Source organism: Lagopus muta, chromosome 2 (genome assembly GCF_023343835.1).
Source record: "Lagopus muta isolate bLagMut1 chromosome 2, bLagMut1 primary, whole genome shotgun sequence".
Classification (NCBI taxonomy): Eukaryota; Metazoa; Chordata; class Aves; order Galliformes; family Phasianidae; genus Lagopus; species Lagopus muta.
In genome coordinates this window covers 84,983,570-85,002,159 of record NC_064434.1, presented here as the reverse complement: position 1 = coordinate 85,002,159, position 18,590 = coordinate 84,983,570, and the positions used below count along the sequence as shown (strand labels likewise).

Below are 18,590 nucleotides of genomic sequence, written 5' to 3'. Positions count from 1 at the left end.
TTAAAACATGAGTTAGCTTAAGACAAAAAATATTTTCAGTTAGGCAAGGTATAAATTACTTTCTCAGTTACTCAGGTTTAATGCAATCCATATAGCACACAAATCTTACTCTGCCAGTTGTTTAGCCATCCATGGAATCTATGAAGATAAGTACACATGGCTTGCATTTTTAATGAAAACAAAATGTAGAACTTTTTTCCTTTGCATATTAAAAAGAGTCAAAAAAAAGAAGGAAATACAGTTTTTCCCCAGTGCACTTGAAGTTTCATGGACTTGGTTTGTCATTAGATTTACACTGAGTGTTAATTTTGCCTCTGTATTTTTCCTATTCTACACTTTTTTTCCACTAGAACTTATGTATATACTCTATATATAAGTTACAGTGATATGCTAGATATATGTATATATCATCTATATACACCAAATATTTTCTTTTAAGTCTTTTCCTAGCCTCTTTCATCCTCACCATCTATTTTTCTTCCTTTCCTGTTGCCTTCCTTCTTCTTTCAAGAGAGCTCTTTAAACATTTACAGTTTCAGAAAGTTTCCGATCTGCCCTTTACCGCTTAGCTCCTAAAAGAATTTTCCATCTGGAAATGTCTATGTAGGACACTGTTACTTCATCAGAATATTAAAATATTTTTCTAATTACCTGTCAATTTAAATTGTGAAGTTCTTGCAGAAATCCTTTTGTTCAGAGGTTTTCTTCCTCAAATACATTTCAGTGAGAAAGACAAGGATTGTGAGCGTCAGTAAGATATGCCTTCAAACTGTTTAGGTTTGATTGCATTGCATTACAGAATGCTTCATTACTGGTTTAACCTCTCAAAGGCTTTCAGCTGCTGTTTTATTTAGCTATACCGACTACACTGCCTACAGCAACTCCAGGCAATGATTCCCCCAGTGGCATGCATGAGCTGCCCTGCTCTACTGCAAAAATACATTATGGCTGAATTTGCCCTCAGAGTTTGGAAAGATCTAAAGTCTTTGGAGACTAAAAATGTGTTTTTTCTTTGTTTTAGCTGGCGGTATGAGCCTCTGGCATTTTAAAGTGCAAGTCATTAGCGTTCACAGGGGTGATGTTAATATGTCTGTGTTTCAATCTCAGGACATTTTCCAGTTGCTTCTGCCACAACAATCTCTGCCAACTCAGTGCTTCTTAAGTCCTTTGTGAATTAAAGTAAGCTTCACAGTGCCAGTAAGAATCGCTGTAGACTTTGGCTGAAACCAGTTGCTACCTGACTTATTCTTTTTGTGATATTTGGTGTCAAGGTCGAAAGTCATTCAGAGCAACTAGATAGGGCTGAAAATGGGGAAGAGCGTGATATAATGTAGATATGTTAAATGTGATCAAAAGTAAAGCTGGAGGATTTTGGATGGTTTCATTTTGTTAGCACCATCTAGTTCTTTGTATTTATTTTCTTCTTGAAATGAGGTGCTATGACTTAGATTTATAGGAAGACTCAATTATATGTACAAAAAGCCTGGCCATGGTGATAATGTGGCATTCAGAAATAAAAATAAAACAAACACTTGATTGAAGTAGTCCAGAAAGTAGCCTGAGGGATGAGATGACAGTCCTAGCTGATGTGAAGGATGGAATCTGTCAACAAAGTTAATGCATGTGGGAAATGCAGGAAGGCAGCACAGAGAGATCAAGGGCCAACCCTTTCACCCAGCGTGTTATAGCTGACTGTAGATGTACAGCATGTTCTGTCAATTGCCGCTTGCTTTCACTGGTGGAAATGTCATAAATACTCCCCCTTCCCTTTCAGAGTGCTCTGCTGTATTCTCTCCAGCTCCTACAACAAGGAGAAAAGTAATCTAGTCATAGAATAGGACAGAGGAAGAAAAGAGGTACAAATGTTAAGATGGTTGAGCAAAGCTCAAAACACAGATGTTCTGACAAGTGTTGCTATTTTTAAGCTTTTCATTCAGTCTTAGAGAAAACTAAGCAGTAGGGTGCCAAGTCAATAGCACCTGAGGTTAGTTCATAAGGTTTCACAGATGTCAATGCCTGTCTGCACTGCAAAAATACGTTGGACTAGAGAATAAGAAATCTGTTATTTCTTCTTAGTTTTCTCCTGATTCCCTATTGGTTTCTCCCTCAAATAAGGTTTCTCCTTCTCAAATAAGAGGCGTTCAGAAGATTGCTTTCCAGGTCTAAGCAGAGATGGTCTCTACTTGCTGGCTACTTTTGCTGCCAGTGTCGGAAACCAGTCTTCAGGAAAGAAGAGCAACCTGTACATGTGTTTACCTAGGGGCTCTGGAGGTCTTTTTTTGTTGTTGCTTTTGTTAAATGTAAGTGTGCAGGGGCTCAGAATTGTGACCAGAATGTAGAATTAACTGTAGGTAGATACTCATTATTACTGGGCTTGCTTTAGGTAACTTCACAGCATCAACACAGAGAGTAAGATGTCATCAACTTTCTTTATGGAAGACTGTTGTCATTTCTGAATTAAAAAGAGTTGTTGACCAGCACAAGGAGTGTGGCCTCCTAGCAAGGGAAAGTAGTGGCAGGAAGAGCTCAGTATGGGCTTACAAGTAAGAACTTTGCCTTGGGACAGCTGGCTCTGCTGCTGTGCCTGGAGGAGTCTGCAAATGATGGGCAGTGTAGATGGCTGGCCCATAAAAAGCAGAACCCAGGTGCCAATTAACAATACTTCAAGTGTCAAAACCTGAAGAGAGAGGCTGAATGCAAACACACACTTTAAAAGTGTTTGGCAGATAGGAAGAGGCAATGATAGCAGTGGGCCTGTGCTTGTGTAATAGGTGCATGATGTACAAGTTCAGTGCATGTACATCATAACAGAGGCTGAATGTATGATACATTCTCAACTTAGTATTATTTGGAAAAAAAAGAAACCTGAGGGCATTATATTAATTTAATGACTAATAGTCAAAGCAGTTCCATATATGTTGTTGTTTTTTTTTAAATCTATTTTATATGTTGTCAATGTAATTTTTTTAAGAATAGTTATCTTAGAGAAGTCAGTAGTCTTCTTAAATAAATTAAACAGAAATCGCCCAAGAAAAATAGCTACAAGATGTTCAATTTTGCATATCTATCATTTGTTTGGTTTGAATGCTCTAAAAGCATTTACAAAGAGTAATAAATTTAGCTTTATAACAGCTGGCTGGTGTGAATATTATCAACATTTTTAAAAATAGGAAGGCTGAGCTGTAGAGTTATTAAATCTAAATGCTTCAAGGATAGCTGCTGGCATTGATTTGGGATGCTTCTGTTTTCTCATGGTGTTCTGCTACTCTGTGCTATCACACTGATGGAAGTGTAAGGAACAAGCTTTATGATACTATTGTCACTTCTCTACTCAGTTCTACCCTGGACGGTGAGTGACAATACCTATGAGTGTATTTAGGATATCAAGCAAAATCACTTCAGGTTGGCTGGAAAGGGCTGCTGTGGACATTATCAGAATTTGTGTATAACGTTTGTACATATTAATTAATTAAATATTGTGACACTTAGAGTTTGCAGTGATGTACAGTCATATGTGAACATAACTTTAGGATGACTTTCTGAAGCAACTGATGACGTTTCATGGTTCAACGATATGTTCAATCCAAGTTTTCCAGATATGATTTTAGAAAATCCTTCCTCTTAACTGAAATGGACAAAAAAACCTTAAGAATGGAAATGACGCACTATCTTTGTTAATAAAAGCACAGTGTTGCAGCTTACCATTGATGACCATCAGTCCTATAGGTACTCTGAGTTAGACCTTTAATAGTTAGACTCAACTAATAGATCATCCCTCCCTCCCTCCCTCACTCTCACCTTCTCTCAGTGTATCTGTATTCACATGAAATATGGTAGTATGTTCCGTAAATAGAAAGGCTGGGTTTAGTGTAGATCTGTCCTGTTCACAAGAGGTTGTATGGTTTCCTGACTTCTCCATAATGGTGAAAAGCAAACATTTTTGCACAGTAAAAATTTGTAATTCCAGGAATTAAAACATGAGGATGGATTTGCTATGAAACTTTTAGTGTCACCTGCAATGGAAGTGCTTGCATCTTTACTCCATCTACACTGCATAAGGTGGCTGAGGATCCCTCTTTGAAATTATTTATTTAATGCCATTGATAACACTGATTGTGAAGTTCTACTGATGCTGAATGCCTTTGAAATTTTGCCAAGTGGTTCCTGAATACAAGATCACTAATACATTTACAGGCACATTACCAGTAGTTCAGGCTGAGGACGCTTCATAGATTGTGTAAATTGTACCTTAGAGCATACTACTCATGAAAGTAGTATTATGGAGCTTATATTGCTTTGTAGGAGAAGTAAAATTAATCTCATTAGTAGCATTTCCATTTCTGAAGCAATCATATTTTGCCCTGATATAAATAGCGTTGAGGAAAGTATCATGACACCAGTCCAGTTAAAGGAAAGCACATTTTAAGAGACTGACCCTGTAGTATTTTCGAATTCCTTCAATGGAAAGTACCACTTTTAATTCCCAGTGACACCTACAAGCAGTTGATAACTTTGCAAAACAGGCATGAAAAACTGTTTTTTAACTAGACGTAGCTAAAAATGTTAGAACAGGAAGTTTGTAATACGAGACTGAATTTCATGTAAGGTCTCACAAGCTGTGTTGATCAATCGTATTAAAAACTCTTTGATAGAAAATCCTCATTCGCTACCAACATGGTAACATTTTCCTCTGTCCTGCTGGCATCAGATTGACATCGCCACTCCTCCCTCTGATCATCTGTTATACCAGAATTTTACTCTTTACCCATCTGATGAATTTCTGACTTGAAACTTGTTAGTTCCTATACACGTAATCTTGCGTTTGGAGTTCTAGACAATTTCTTCCCAATTTATTCCAGTCATCATGTCTTTCTCCAAGATGCAGTGATTCTTTCTGTATTGCTATATTTTTCATCTGAGCATTATCTACCATTGTCACCAGCACAATTTCCCCTCTCTGTTGAAGTCACGTAACTTTTAACAGTTTGTTTTCAAAGTTTACCTGGAAGACACCCACTAGTAAACTCCTTCCAACTAGAAATGCTGATTCTCAACATTGTTTCTATTTCTATTCTATCTTCTTTCATCATTTTCTTATCAAACATGGTTTTCTTTACTGATTTCATCTCAATTTTCTCGGATAGCAAGTTGTCAGATTTTCACTGGAAGTCAGGCAGATATTTTTCTCCATTTTGGAGAATCAGAAACCAATTATTTGCTCGAAGAAAAACAGAAGGTCAGACAAGCATGACTGACCAGTGATAAATTCATTTTCTCCCTCTTTCCATTCTATTTATTCAGGTATTTCTATTATTTTCCAGTCTTTCTTTTTTTTTTTTTTTTCTTTCTTTTTTTTCTTTCTTTTTTTTTGTTATTTTCTTTTTTTTTTCTTTTTTTTCTTTTTTTTCTTTTTTTTCTTTTTTTTCTTTTTTTTCTTTTTTTTCTTTTTTTTCTTTTTTTTCTTTTTTTTCTTTTTTTTCTTTTTTTTCTTTTTTTTCTTTTTTCTTCTTTTTTTTCTTTTTTTTAGTTTTGTTGAAAGTTAGCTCTTGCCCGATTCTCTGCCTGTATGATTTTCTTCCTGGCTTTAAAGAATTTTATTCTTAAGTCCTCATTTAGACAAGGTGCTCAAGGACTTCAGCTGTCTACTGGAATATTCATAGTTCAAGAAAAGCAAAAGTCAAAGTCATTGATAGCAACTAATAAAAATGTTGTGTTTATTAAATTTCTCTATTTTTATGCCATTTACAAGAGTTCTAATAAAGGACTAAAGGAAACCCAACTGGCAGTCACTTCCCTATACATTTTATCACATATCCCAATAGAGTGACATTTTTAGCATGCTTTTCCAAGTTGTTACATTAACAAATTTGCACTGATTTCTTTATCCTGTCATCTAAAGACCACCTTGTAGTAAGACAGTGAACTTTTACAGCATTCCATAGTTGATGCACTGTCTAATGTCACAAACGTCTGCTCAAATTACCTCACTAAGACTTGAGAAGAGTCTACATTGTGCCTTCCATTTGAGCTTGATTTGACAGAATCAGTCCCTGCGCTAGCTCATGGCACTTATCAGTTAGTCAGCCTTCCTCAGGGAAGAGAATTTAGAGTGCACCATATTCAGTTTTCAAATCAAGCCCTGTCCCCTTAGGAAGCAATGTACTGCATTATTAAACAAGGTGCCATCAGCCGTAGCACCGTGCTTAAACATTCAGTCAAATAAAGGACGACATCATTATGTTAACTCTTTTTTCACCAGGTTCATTCATCTTTTAACATGAAATAAAATGTGAAGACAGAAAATTTTGCTATACCCGCCTTTTAATTTCTCTTGAAAATAGATGAAAAAGGATGGAACGAACTGTTTGATATTATAGCCGTTAAACTTAATGCTATGTGAGGATGTAGGGGTTTTTTCTGAATTAGAAATTCTGAAGTGGAAACTGATGTTTTGTTTATTTTGTTGGTTTATTTGTAGTTCTTATACAGACTACCCATTTTGTGTGTTTTGATTTAACTGTCACAGCTCAACACAACAAAGTTCTGCTGATTGCTTTAACTTCAAATGTATCACAGACAGAAAAGTTAGTTCTAACAGGTCTAAATGAGAGTAGAAATCTGTCATAAATGTTTAAGTTCCTTACAAAATCTGTTCACCTGTTATGATACACCAATACTGCACTTTGCAATTAAAGTATATTGTGAACAAATTACATGAGCGGAATCAAAAATTGTGGATCCTTTGAAGTATTTTATATCACTTCAGTCAAACAGAAAATCAAACAGAAGTGAATGTATTCAAGATACATACTTCAAGGTTTGTATTTTAAATCTCTGTGGGTCTTCTTATATTCAAAATGAGTTTTTTACATCTTTGTGTATCTTGTCAGACCAGAAATTGTCAGGATTCTCAGAGAAAAGGAAGGATATCCTTTTTAAAGCTTCATGTTGATATAAATATGAAAATGGATTAAACTCTGCTTCCAATTTTCAAACATATGTACTTCAATGAATATTAAATGGTAGACCCATATCATCATCATGACTTATTTACTTTGTAGAGTTTTTATCAAAAAAGGACTGGAGTTTGCTGTGGAGCGTGAAACTCCACTGTAATTGAGTTTAGAGTGGTAAAACCACTAAAGAGGCCATGGCCCCAGAGAGTTCCCTGAAACCCACCTGTCAGCTGCTGTTACATCAGCAGTCCAACAAGCCGTGCCTTCCTTTTCCCGCTAAAGACTTCTGTGGCAAAAAAATAAGATGAAAAAAAAAATCTCTGCAACAGCTGCACAGTGTCAGCAGAAATAATGATCTGAAACTCAGCCTCCGAGGGATGCTACTCTGGGTCCTAATTCTGTAAGGTGTCATTTCTTTCATTGCGATGCCATTAAGCATGAAAGTAATGGAGAGGACATGAAGTATTTTATCATCGAAGTGTAATGAGGGAGATGTAGGGTGCTTCAGGATGTTGGTGGGGAGAGGTGTCTTGTGTTTCTATAAGGATAGTCTTAAAGGATGCCTGAAGAAACATGGCAATTCAACTCTCAGTATATTACAATCAAAATGACACATTTTAACATTTAGATTTTGAGCGTGTATTTTAAAATGAAGATTGAAATGTTAAGTGAGTTCTCTAAGTCTCTTCAGGATAAGAGCATTTTTTTTTCAGGTGGATTGAATGTCTCAGCAGGCTAATCTGGACTACTCCAGAATCATCGATGAAATCAGTCCTCAGATCAAATGTTCTGCTTGCAGAACTGCATTTATTCCAACAGAGCTACACCTGAGCAGGATCTGGTTATAAGTTGGTAGTGACTGTTAGTGTTTAGAGAACTGCTCACTAGTCTCTTTTCCGTCCAACAGACATCATAACCAAAGTGCTGTAATATAATTTAAGCACCTTACTAGCCCTTTTAGTGGAGGTGAAGAGCCAAATTGCATGGGAAAGTAGCATCATTATAAAACTCAAGGTGATTCCTGCAACAGAACATTAAATCAAGAAGGCAGAGTAGTTTAAAAAAAAAAAGAAAAGGTGCATTTGTTCTATTTTTACTTGAAAACAGGCTTATAGTCTTCAGACTGTCAAGTAAGTTCCTTCACAAAAGCTAACACCTATCTTCAAAAGCAGATAAATGCCTTACTCTTATTTAAGAACTTACCTCCACTGAAATCACTACCATTGTGATGTTGGATCAAAGTCTGTAAAAACAAGAGTCCGAATGTTTTCTTCTGAAGAGAAAGGGGAAGAAGCTGCTCACTTAGGTCTGGATTTGTTTCAAAGATTTTTTGCTGGCAGATGCATTGTTTTGTAAACTACTCCAACCAGTTTTTAGCTATTACACCTGTATTAGTATTCAGAGCAAGTGAGTTCTCAATATGGTCTTAGAATTATCGCTGTGATCATTGGTGATGAACTTGAGTAAGTACACAATTCCTCCTATACCTTTACCATACATCGGAGTCTAAAATAGTGCTTCCTAAGGAGATGAGCTGCTCTCAGAGCTGTCCTGCTGTAACAAACTTCAAAAGTATTTGCTGTGAGGAACACTGCAAATTGTTGTGCCTTGCCTACTTGTCCTTGGCATCTAGGCTTACTAGAAGCAGTAACTCTGAACTGAAACATCCAGCCAAATTGGGAACTGATTTTGGCCCTCTGCCTGCTCCTGAAGCTAAAACTAGGACATGCGAATGGCACAGTGCAATGCAAATTCCACCTCTCATGCTTGCCACACACACACAGTTGAAGTGAAACCTGTGTGTATTATATGCTCCACGCACTTGTGCCAATGGTGAGAAAAACACAGCGTTTGCCAGTACTAATATTTCAATGTACCTAACGTCATCTTGAGAAAATAGAACATGAAAAAGGAGAAACTGTGGATGAAAGAAGAATGTTGAACAAAAAATGGACAGATGAATATTTTTTGTCAGGACAAATAATATAGCACTATGCTTTAATTTGTAAGGAAATTGTGTCAGTTTTCAAAGATTGCAGCTTGAAAAGTCGTTGTGCACAAAACCATTCTGCCAAATTCAATGCATATCAAGGAATGTTTTGTAAGGACAACATAGTATAACTGAAAAAAAGGTCTGTCGTCTCAACCAATTTTTTTTTATGTTACCACTCAGACTACTATAAAAGCTAGTTGTGTGGTAGCACAACTGTTTGCAGAAAGATCAAAAGCAAAACCATTTTCCAGTTGTGAGATTATTAATCCATGTATGGAAAGCATGGCAAGTGTAATTTGTCCTGATTAAAAAATATATATATATATCTAAAATTAGTTAGTCTCACCAGACTATCACCAGATGACTTGAAGATGTAGGGAAATCTGTCAAAAGAAATTCAGCGAGTAAAAATGTTAATTTCATATTTTATGCTTTGGCAATAGATGAAAACAGTGATGCTACAGATAAGGCTCCACTTGCCATTTTTATTAAAGGTATTGATAACAAATACAGCGTCACTGAAGAAATTGCTTCCTTGGTGCTGTTAAAAGAAACAACTGAATCTCTTAATTTTTTTTTGAAGCAGTAGAAATTACATTAAAATGTTTTTTTTTTTAATTGTTGTTAGCTTATCCAGTATAGCTACCCATGGCTCCCTGGTAATGATTGGTAAAAAAGAGGAACTGATAAGATTAACTGAAAATGATGCAATTGCTGCCAGCAATTCATGTTTGACGAAGTATCACTGCATTGTACAGCAGAAAATGTATGCACAAAAGCTTTAAAAAGGGATCATGTCATATAAATCATCATCGGTGCTGTGAATTTCATGAAGTCCAAGGGACCGAATTATCGCCAATTCCAGGAATTCCTTAGAAGCATGGATGCTGATTATGAGGACGCCATGCACTCTTCTAAAGTAAGGTGGCTTCACTGGAAAAAAATGCTAAATGATTTTATGTTTTGCAAAATGAAATTAAGTCATTTACGGAATCGAAAGGAAAACTTGTACCAGAACATGAAGATTAGAAATGTCTTGCACAGATCTGTGGATCTGACCAGTCATTTAAATGAGTTAAATATGCATCTTCAATGTGAAAATCAATTTATCTCTGCTGTTTCAATCCATAAAATCATCAAAATGAAACTTAAATTATGGCAAGCTCAAGTTGTGGTAAATAGTTTTATGCATTTTATACACTGGCTAAACACAGTCCTGTGAACACTGAGAAATATGCAGCCATGCTTTCTATTCTGATGAAGGAATTTGAGAATAGGTTTCAAGATTGCAAAAAGAAATCAATTTTAAAGGATGAAGCACAAAAATCTCTGATGAGCACCAGGAGAACTCTCTAAGAATTGCTACCCCTTCCATTGAACCAAGCATTAGCTTCACAAAAGCAAGGTCAAATATCCTACTAGTTTTATGCTTGTATTGCCATTTTTTAATGTTTTAATAAGAAAATCTAAAACTTTTTTTTTTTTTTTTTTTGCTTCTATACATTAACAGCATTATATATTTTATATGTGGCCCAAGACAATTCCTCCTCACTTAGCATGGCTCAGACAAGCTGAAAGGTTGCACAGCCATGTGCAGTGCATTTTTAGGGCCAAGAAATATGCAAAGAAATTGAAAAAAATCTATTGAGAATAAATATATTTTATCTTTTAATTTGATATTTGTGCGTCAAAATAGATTTTACTCCTTTTCCCACATGTGTTCTGCATGTTGAAGAGAAGTCTCTCACACCAGTCTGTGAATACTTTGTTCTGTAATAGTACGTTCTTTGGTGTGGTTTTATTTGTTTTTACACCAGTTGAACTGTGGGCTGCAGCTAAAAAGGGGGGATTTTCCTTGGACTGTGTGCTGCTCTTCCTGCCCCAGCCTCTGAGACGGTGATACAGCAGGGCTGCAGGGTGTCCTTTTTGGTGGCAATCTGCTAGGAAACTTTTTTTCTCCCCAGTTAGTTTTCAATTGGATCAATTCACTGACCTGGCAACATCTGATGCTGTGGGATCACTAGATCTGACATGAGGAAAGTGGTGGGTATACAGCACCACAGGATAGCAATCTGAACGATGTCTTTGGCAGAAGTCTGTGTTACAGAGGATAATATGTAACATGAAATCACTTTGAAGTTAATAGCAGGGTTTTTTTTTACTACACTAAACAAATGTCTGAATTACTTTCTTTTTTCTCTCCATACTCTGCTTTCCAGTATGGGGCCTGCATACACACCAGCCTTCCTTTTAATAACATCTTGAGAAGATGAAAGAAGATGATTTCCTAAAATAAGGGAACAATGCCCCTTATTCAACAATGCCCCTTGTATTCAAGTTCTTGTAATGCCAAGTTGGGTGACTGGATATTGATTAAAATACAGTTCAGTATTAAAACACTTCAGTTTTACTGCGAAGTCTCATTATTCCTTGTGTTTGCTTGTTACTGGATGTTGATTAGCAGTTTCCATACACAAATTGTTCACAAGCTGTTCACACATACTGCCTAAATGGAGGTGTAAAATTATTACCAGTAGTTATCCTTGCATTTAATATATGTGTGGGATCGCTATGTGATGAAGGGTGTAATATGAATATTATAAACATTGTTGAGATTAATTAATCCATCCCTTCTGACAAAAGAATGTCCAACGCTAGATGGCATACTTAGCCTCAGGATCACAGCCAGTTCTGCACGACTTTGGGTTGTGTAAGCACCTTCAGGTTTTGATCTTTTTTTTTTCCTTCTGTTTAAAATAAGAAAGGAGGTGATATTACAGACTACAGCCAGGCCAACCTAGCAGAGTAATTTTGAAAGTTTTATCCTATGATCCTTCCAAAGCCTACTGCTTTCTACAGAATTTGAAAATTTTCCAAAAAATCCTTCAGCATGGAAAGAAAATATCACTGAAATTATAGTAAAATTAGGGCAGAGATAGAATTGAAAATAGAGTATTAAGAAGACTAACATTTTAAGTAAACGGTAGTTCATCGATAAAAGGAGACAGAGGATACAGAACTATTTTCAGCATACATTTTTGTTCTCTATTCCATCTCTGTAATCTATAAATTTTCATAGTGGGTGATTAAGTCGTTTCATGTCATTTTGATTAAAACAAGAATTTTACTTACAGGCACTTCTTGATTTGATGACTGAATGAAAAATCTGTAATTTTAGTACCCCCAAGGCAAAGTGGCACACTTAGCTTGTGTGCATGTCAAGATCTAGCTTGGCATGTTACTTAGTTCAAAGGTCACAGTGAATCGAGCTAAGGATGCAATGCCCACATGAGCTGAGTTTCAGGCAGGTTACTTCAACTAGCTCTAACCTGGTCCCAAGGGCTGAATGTCATTTATGAGGTGAGGTCTCAAAGCTCAAGCTCTGGTCTCTTTGTATGGCCATTGATGATCTCTTGCAGTGCATTCTGGATAATGGTATTATGAAATCTTATTCAAAATCTGGTTTGTTTATGCCTGAAAAACGCATAGCATCTTCTGTAGGTATAATCCTTCGATGTTCTCGGGAATGTTTGTGTTTGATGCCATCAACACAGGGCACAAATGGCTGGCTTTCTCTGTACTTCACTGCCACTCAGCTGAAAAATGCATCTTAGTTAGCTACTAGGAATAGAAGTTTTCTGCGTTGTTGCTGTTTGAGTCCTGGCCTCTGCTCTACTTTCATAAACCTTCTCAACTCAGCTGAGGTTATCAGGATATGATATCAGTTATGAGATCAGGATATCAGTTCTTTCCAAATTTCTACCTTTCTGTCACTGAAATAGAAATAATTTTAGTAGCAATATTGATTATTTATGTCAACCACAGTGAAAACGGAATCAAATCAGCCAAATCTTAAGAAGTGAAAAAGAACTTTGTTGTACCATCTGCATTAATAAGAAATCTATTGATTGGAATAGTCCAGTGTTCTAACTTTTAAAAGCACTGAAATGTCTTCCAGGTGGTTAGAAACTCGGGATAGGTAGCCTGGTGTAGCTGATACAAAGTCAGAAACCTACTAAAGGGAATGCAGCATTGGAAAGTACAAAAGTCAACATGTCAACTTAAATCAGCTTTGTCCAAATGAAACAGATGAGTCCATTTGTTGGTAAATGAGGCTAGCATAAATCAAGGCAGTATAGAGGTTACACATTATAGGGATTTGTGACTGGTAAAATTCCACAGTGTGATCAGAGGTAGTAATTGTCTGGCCGTGGGAATAAAAAGTCAAAGTGAAGCTTAAATGCTGAATCAAAAATCAGTCCTGTTAATGTCTAACACACTGGGGTCGAAAATTCATAAGAGTCCAGCTGTGAAAATAAGATGGGAGCTGTATTAGCTTTCTCCATTCTGTTTCTCACATTTAAGTGTTGTCAGTTGATGAGAGTTAGTCCCTTGAGAATTGTCATGGGGAAGTTTAGTCCATGTAAAGTGAAAATTTTGCATCACATAGAGGATCTTGTGAAATTCTGTAAGGCAGGAGGACTACATGCTGAGATTCATAATGGCGAGGAAGAAACAGTAGAAACAGTAATCTGCCACGTGCCCTTATCTAAAAGTGCTTCTTGAAAAAAGAAGGCAGTGTGTTTGCACTGTGGAAGCTATCAGAATCTGTCACATATTTTAAGTCAGTGTTTAGCAATGGATAAAAACTGGTAACTTTAGACTAATGTTGAATGAATATAAATCCCAATAGGCCAATTTTTTTCTTGCCTTTCACTTCTATTTCTGTTTCTAGTATTGTATAAATTTCCATTCTTGGGTCAAAAGCATTGTGAGCAAGAAATAAACTCCCTAGCAGAATTTATGTATTGAGAAATATTGAATTAAGAAAGCATATCACACTCAGTTTCTTTAAGACATTTGTTGCATAATGTCTATGCAAACCTTTTACAAAGCTTTTTGTAATCTCTCAGCTATTTGCCCTTTGTTTTCCAAATCATAGAATCACGTTTATAACTCCAAAGAATTCTAAATTAATGTCAGTTTTTAATATCATGGTTTTACTGTGAACACAAGAGAAAGAATCTAAGTTAAGCAAAAGCCAAACTTTTAAAGAAATCAATGCACTTCTGCTTCTTTTTAATTATTATTTGCAGTCCTTGGCAAATCTTTTAACTTCTGTTATTCAAATTCAGACCTATCTAAAAAGTAGTTTACTCTGTTTTAGCTCCACTCTCCCAGCTTTCCAAAGAATAGCATGCTAATGAATCAACCATTTCTGTCTATAAGGCATCTATTATGCTCTTGCAGACTACATTACACAAAATTATTGATTTAAAGTATGCAAAGGATGTATTTGATAAGTACGATTAGCCTCATCTCATAGTTTGGGTACTGAGTGATGTAAAAAGTGAGGGCAAATGATGGCACCCTTTTGTTGCGATGTCCTAAATGTAATCAAATGAAAGTTATGAGGATGTTGCCTCAGACTTTTGTGCCTAAGAGCGTAGCCTATGAGCCCACTTGTTTCCACAGCTCTGTGACTAGCGACTTGTGAGTAAGCAATGCTGAGGAAGTTGGATGTCACTGTCTGAAACAGTAATTTGTTCAAGATAACAATGAAAGCTGAAGCAAAGTCAATATAAAAATATTTGAGTATTCCAATTCTCAGTTTTCAGTGCTGGTTAGAAGATCATGTTGTCTGCTGCCTAATAATTGTAATCAAAGCAATGTTTCAGCTACAAAAATAAAGTTCTTACGTCTACTTATCCTTTGAAAATATATAGTGAGAGTCATATTTATTGCTAGCATCAGGTCATGGCATCAGAAACACAGGTTCTATTATTCTTATTTTGTTAGGTGTATTTTACTGAATACTCCTGTGTAGAAAACAGTACTAGACCACATGCATAAAGGTGGCATATGCTTTCTGAATTGTTGACAGTGGTTTTAGCTTTTAAATAAATGACTAGTGGGCCAACTGACTTATCTACTATATTAAAGGAAACAGTGGGCTGTGCAGGTTTCCTCAGCAAGACATGAGGTGCTCGACTTACAGTACCCACTTGGAAAAAAAAGAAAAAACATCTTACGTGACAGTAAGTAAAGCATTAATGTTGGTGAAGTGGAAAAGTCACAGCCGAGATCAGGGAAAGTAGAACTTCATATTCAGGATGGCATTAAAGACAACGAGTGGCATGGAAACTGAGGGCATGTCATGTCACTCATTCCTTAATTTCTTCTGTTGTGATGGTTTTACTGTGCATTGTCATGGGATAGCGCCGTAACCTAATAAAATGTGCAGCTGATTAAAAAGCTGCTAATGATAAAAAGAACTACAATTAAACTAATAACTAAAGTAATTTACTTCCACTAAGAAGAGTGTCAATGTAGTTTAAAAATCAGTTCTGTGGAAATTTTTTTGTGTGTGAAATAAATTTAGCCAACTCAGAAATGGAACAGAAAGCTTTTAGTAGTTCAGAGTAACAGAATGCCAGTTAATGACATAAAATGAAAGCCAAAAAATACTACTGGAATAAGAGAATGTGCAGTAAGTGCAATGGAATACCAGTGTCTTAAGATGCAGGCATTCATTGCTAGGGAAACTGGAAGATGAATCTGAAGTGTGTGTGGCATTAAAATTTACAGAGGATCTAGAACAGAAGGAGGGGTGGTACTGGGTCAGAGCCAGGACTCTCCATGCGAGTTATCAGTGTATCTGCAGAGAAGTAATGGAAGCACAGAATTGAAGGGTCATTGAAAAATGAAACAATAATAGTTGCTGTTTTAGGCTGAGTGTACTCACGCCGATACCGCTCAAGAAGTCTACCAACTCTGAAATTATCTTGAAACTTTTTATTGTAACTTGCTAACTTCAGCTACTGGTGCTGATTAAGTCCTGCTGGATAATAATGAAAGTGAAAAATATGGCATGGGGAGGAAAGTACTCTTTCCTGCTATCATCTGAGTTTTCTTGGAAGTTTCCCAACTAAAAACTGACCTGATCTGACCCTATTCAGTTTGTGAGACCGGATGAGATCACAGCCTGAGGTTATGGCACTGAACTAAGAAAAGTGATAACAAAACAAGAATGGCATGATTGACAGGGTAGTAGGCTGAATACAATAAACCTATGGAGAACTGTGTGTCTGTATTCCACTCCTTAATATCCTCTTCGTAGATAAGAAAAATAAGCCTTACCTTGGAGCTAAAATAGTAATGGGATGAGGGCTGCCTGCATTGCTTTATGACCATAAACAATGTTATACAAAGATGGATTACTAGAATGGAAAGTGGGTACTCATGAGAAGTTACCTTGAGGCAGGACTGCAGCAAGAGCCATCCTGTGCCCTTGTGCTGTCTCCAGTTATCTCCTTTTGGTGGCCCTGTGCTTCTCAGTAAGCTGCAATATGACCCTGTGCAGTCTGGCTTTATTGCTTTTCACTGTTGGGTTCACTGGGGCTATATAAGATTATTTTGTTTTCAAAAAAACTAAAAAGACATGTGAACAAGTCACTGAAAGCCTTTACAGATAAAAGAAGTAGTCTGCAGAAAGCTGTCTAAAGAGGTTTCTTTTGTAATGTACCAGAAGCAAGCAGCTATATATGACAATAGAAAAAATGGCAATAGAAGACTTATGTAAGGAAGCTTAGTTTTCTTTTTTGTCCATGTTTTTCACTAATCTTGACAGCTACTGAGACACATTCCATTAAGGTTGTGATGTAATTATATGGAACTCATTTGAGAGAGCTGTAATTACAGATTTTTCTCTTTGCATTGAGTTCAGTAAAATTTGAAAGTAACTTCAGAAATTAGGCATAGTTTTGATATTATTTTATAGTGTGATGAATAGGGAGAAATTCCATTAATGTTAATGGAACTGCTCTAAATTGTTAGCAAATACTTGTAAGTTTTCAGTGCTAAGAGCCTCTGTATGTTAGCTCTTTGGAAAACTAGCTGTTTTGTAAACAACTCACTTCAATAGATTATTTTATAAGTTATATAATTTTCTCTGAAAGTAATGCCTCCTATTTATTTCCATTGAAACTGCAACAGATACAAAGAACACAATAACACTATTTGATAGAGCAAATTTTCAGTAAAAAAAAACCTATTTCTCAACATAGTCACCACTGTTAGCCATGCATTTTCACAAGTAATGAGCCTGCATGACATGCTTGTAAAAAGCTGCACCAGCTAAGGTACCCAACTGTTTTTGTCACTACTGCTGAAACGCATCACCCGCTGCCTCACTGTGCTCACGTCCACTTTTTGGTTTCCTTAAATGTTCTGCATGCATCAGTGATGTCAATGGATGCCATTTTTTCCACCTGGAAGAATTCAGTGACACACCTTTGCTCCATGCGCACTTCCATATCAGCCACCGCTGTGTCATGCTGCCCTTCTGCTGGAATCTGTCACATGGCAACAATGTGGAATGGAATGTTGGTGGGAAGGTTCAACCTCTACTGTACCACTAACATCCACCTCTGAACTCAGACATCTGGCCAACATAATACTTTTAGTGGGTGTTACTTTCAGAGCAGCCTATGTATATGAAAGTTGAAGGTCCATACAGGTGGCATCTTTGCTTGGAACAAGCTTGTAACAGAGCTGGGACAGATCAGAAGTCTCTGAAGACTTTTTTTCTCCTGTACTTCAGTTGAAGATGGGAATTCAAATACACTTCCTAAGAATTCACATTAGAATCTTCCTATTTTAGAGATTTAGAGCAGTTTTTGATTTCTGGCTGTGAAGTCCATTTTCTGTTGAAACAGAAAAGGGTATTTCTGAGAGAGCACGAAGTTCCATACAGGGGAGAATAATTGGAGTAAAATTATAAATTAATCAGAGTTGTTGCTAAGTTGTTGCTGATTAAATAGGTTTAAAGCTAGGTCTAGTGAGGATCTCCCCATTTTTCTGTCTCCACTAAATTCGATACAGAGGTCACAAATATTTGGTTTATTATTTTTGGTGCAACCCTGAATAAGGGGTTTTTCTTTCTTATTAAAAATATGAAATGATTGTCTTCTGTGCCTTCAGAGGACATGAATTAATTTGGAAAGCAAAAGACCAGTTTTCTGGTGACTCCAAATTACTGTTTTATCTTCCTGTGATGAGTACTGTGAATGTTATGGTCATACATTCTATATGAAATTGAAATGCACTAAGACATAAAATTATTTTGCTACAGTTATCTCAGTTGTTGCAAAATACTATCTGCAGTCAAATTTGCAGGCATAGTTTTGCAAGTACTGAGAAGTCACTTGCTCCCTGGGAATAAAATCACTACTGCAGGGGCATCTAAAATCTGGAATACAAATCATTTTATAAAGGGAAAGTGGTCCAATTCAAGTCTTTGTTACTAAATTCATGTCTACACTTTTCAGGCATCTGATCTACTTCTTGGGAAAGATATTGGACAAATCCATGATTAGAGCCTTTGTAATGTAAACCATCCCTACTGCGTTGGAATTGATTACACACATTTGGTGAAAGATGATTTGAATGGTAAGTCACTTAGTCATATTCTCGTTTTCACACATCATTCAGCTTCCTACTGGCCTTCTGCTCATTCTTTTCTCTGTTCTCGCAGCAGTATGCACAGCATGTTCCCACCATTGTTCAGCATATAGTTTAAGATGATATTAAGATAGAAAGATCAGTGTGAATGTGCAGAAAATGCTCCCGCTGAAATGTCT

General features: G+C 36.5%; 1 long non-coding RNA gene across 2 annotated transcripts in view; it reads left to right on the top strand.

Moving 5' to 3' along the window:
- LOC125688709 (uncharacterized) overlaps window positions 1–18,590 on the top strand; it is a 63,011-nt gene that overhangs the window by 8,433 nt on the left and 35,988 nt on the right. For both annotated transcript variants that reach the window (XR_007374852.1, XR_007374850.1), the window contains exon 2: window positions 18,279–18,399. This is a non-coding gene — a long non-coding RNA (uncharacterized LOC125688709). The remainder of the gene's footprint in view (window positions 1–18,278; window positions 18,400–18,590) is intronic.